Below are 3,277 nucleotides of genomic sequence, written 5' to 3'. Positions count from 1 at the left end.
ATGTGATACCCTATAAATCCCTAATCCCTAGATATCATGTCTATTCCAGTACCTTCTCCATATCCACTTTATCTTCAAAAATGGTTAAAATATTTTCCAAAAAATAAAGCAAGGTAGTTAAGAAAAACAGTAAATTACATAAAAATAAATAAATAAATCCAGTTTAAATAAAAAAATATCACCTCATAAAATTTTATTTTAATCCATTTTAAACTAAAAAAAATTTCACACCATAAAATTTTATTTTCGTAATTCTTTCTTATGTTTTCCTTTTAATTTTTCCAAAATAATTAAAATTGCAAAACTAAATCAATTTTAAAGTCAAAAAAATACTCACCATAAAATTTTATTTTCGAATAACTTTCTTATGTTTTCTTCATAATTTTTCTAAAATATATTAAAAGTAATTTTTATTTTCCTCTAACTTTCTTATGTTTTTCTAAATTATATTAAAATTACATATTTAAATTATTTAAGATGTATTATTTTAATTTTTAATGATTTTTCAGGAAGTTAAATTTATTTTTACATTCAAACAACTGAAAATCACAATTTTTATTTTTCCATCCTAAATCAAACAACAAAAACAAAAATTATTTATTAGCTTAAAAATTCATGAATACTCAATTACATATCCACATTTAAAATAGAGCGATAAATAAAATTATATCTTATCTATGCTCTATGAAGAAAACAAATTGACAAATTTGTTTGGATTTTTTTTTTGTTAAAATTTAGTGATTTTTTAAGAAAATTTTGATTATAAAAGTGTTTGAATCATTTATTTAAATGTAAAAATAAATTTAACATCGTAAAAAAACCTGGACAATCAAAATTGTAAAATTTAACAATAACAAAAATTAATTTTTACAAAAATCATACCATAATTTCTACTTCTTTTTTTTTTGGAATTAATAGCCTGGCTAGACTACACTTATCTAAAATTCGGTGTCAATTTTTTCTCAAATGATTTTGCTTTTCACCGATGTGTTTGTGCAGAAGTCATTGTGGTCAACCTTGTCGGTGCTATCATTCTGAATTTGCAAACAGTGAGAATACGCGTACCGATAGTATCAAAAGTACGTAAAAAGCCCTGTCCCGGTTCTGAGGGAGATATCGATTTATCTGCGGGTTTCACGAGTTCCCTGTTACATTGAAAAGAATGACCCATGTCCACTTGTATTTTGTTTTACATAAAATATTAATAAAAAGAGGTGTTGCTTTTAGTGTTATTTTTGGAAATTTTTATGGTAGGTTTTTTGGTTAAATTTTTTTAACAGCTGGGTAGGTATTTATTGAAATCACAAATTTGATGGTAATTTTGTGCAATGGAACTGCTCTAAAGTTTTCCAAAATACTAATCTATATATAGTCAAAAAATTAAGTTAAATAACAAAAATCAAAATTTCATCCCAAAATTTTTCACCAAAAATTCGGACACCAAAAAATCATTTTTACATTGAAAAAAAAGGAGTAGTCTACGGAGGCAGTAGAATGGCCCCTTTTCCGGCACCGGCCGGAAAATCGTCCGGCTCCGGCTGCCGAAAATCTCCTCCTCTTCCGCCACCATCGCTCCTCCTGTTCTCCGCCAACCTCTCGGTCCGCCCTGACATTCCCTGACATTCCTGACCGTTCGCTGATCGCCTGACATCCTTCCTGCACAAGGGAATGCGCTGGCCGATCGGGGAGTAATTCATTCATCCGCGATCTTTCCCTCCATTCGAATTCAACACCCGCGCGCTGTGCTCCCCTACCCTTACTCTGGAGCCATTCTACTGCCGCCATTGTGGTTTCGCTGTGCTCTGATCCTCTGCGAACTCCTTCGGCCAGGTACTCCTCGCAGGTAAGATATCCCTTTATGGCTTGATAGCTTGACGACCGCCTTTTACTCGCAGTGAGAAAGCGATTAAGCCAATTTTCACCTTTGGATGGTGGCATATTCGCTAGATAATATTCTACTGTGATTGATCCTGCTCGCAGATTTTTTTCTCGATTCTTTAAATGGCAGGGTTAGGGTCGATACAGCGGCGTTCGTTTTATTCTGCGATCGATCCTTTGTGTGTGAAATTGTTGAGGGTTTCTGACTCTATATTTGTTTTCATTTTGTTCCCATTAAGATTCATCCATTTTTTCTTTCCCTAGTTTTAATGAAGCACGACGCATCTTTATAATTTTGGATTTTGTTTTCTGTATCTCTGCAGATCTCTATTGAGATTATGTTGTTTATCGCGGTATTGTTCACTAAAAGCGAACATCGGGCTGTGGTTTTAATGGATCCGCGTTAAAGGACACTTTTTCGCTGTAGAATGTATTATAAAGCTTGGCACGGGGTTCGATCTGTGGTCCTTTTTCGCTGTAGAATGTATTATAAACCTTGGCACGGGGTTCGATCTGTGGTCCTTTTTCGCTGTAGAATGTATTATAAAACTTGGCACGGGGTTCGATCTGTGGATCGAGTTAGCTATAGCTGTAATGTTTTTTAATTGTGTAATTTAAGCCCGTGAGAGGCCCTGTGAGGGTTTGTGTTTGCGGGTTTACATGATCTTTCTTTTTCGGGTGCGCTTGCAGGCGGATCTAAATATTAATAATGTAAACCGGTTGTATTTGTGTATCTGTTTGGGTAGATGATCGAATGCTCTGCTCTTTTTTTTCTTTTGTTTTTCTTTTTCTTTCATCTTCTGCCGATAATAAACACATACACAGGACGATTGCTATCAGCATTATGAGGGTTTTGGGGAAAAAGATTATGCATGCAAAGCCTCAAATTTATCAGTGGAAGGAGGGTTTTAGATCATCTACTCAGACATTGCATGCATTTATACATTCATGGTTACAGGTTATCCTGGAAAATGATTCATTAAAATAAAAAAAAGTATGAAATGGAATAACCATGTTACCCTCGAAAATCATTTCATTACAACAAATAGCGTATGGAAGGGAATGTTTTTGTAAACTGTAGGTTCGTAATAAAATATGGTAAAGCCCCAAAATTTAGGGATACAAAAATCTAAAGTTGAAAGACTGGTAAAAAAATTAAATGATGGGAGTGAAAATGAAGTAATTGTAATTTTTATACTTTTTAGGGATAAAAAATCTAAAGTTGAAAGATTGGTAAAAAATTAAAGTTGAAAGATTGGTAAAAATTTAAAGTTGAAAGTTGGTAAAAATTTAAATGATGGGAGTGAAAATGAAGTAATTGTAATTTTTATACTTTTTAGTTGGGTAAGAAAACATGGTAAAGCATGAAAATTTAGGAATATAAAAATCTAAAATGGCA

At 32.7% G+C, this 3,277-nt stretch overlaps 1 long non-coding RNA gene across 1 annotated transcript; it reads left to right on the top strand.

The window, feature by feature from the left end:
• Positions 1 to 1,849: 1,849 nt before the first annotated feature.
• Positions 1,850 to 2,611, top strand: LOC149212008 (uncharacterized). Its single transcript, XR_016250197.1, has 2 exons — positions 1,850 to 2,057; positions 2,202 to 2,611. It is a non-coding gene; the product is annotated as an uncharacterized LOC149212008 (long non-coding RNA).
• Positions 2,612 to 3,277: the final 666 nt, after the last annotated feature.

The sequence above is a fragment of the Pinus tabuliformis genome, chromosome 1_1, assembly GCF_031772625.1.
Source record: "Pinus tabuliformis cultivar Carrire ecotype Pingquan chromosome 1_1, CPIR1, whole genome shotgun sequence".
NCBI classification, from domain to species: domain Eukaryota; kingdom Viridiplantae; phylum Streptophyta; class Pinopsida; order Pinales; family Pinaceae; genus Pinus; species Pinus tabuliformis.
This window is presented reverse-complemented; position numbering and strand designations above follow the sequence as displayed.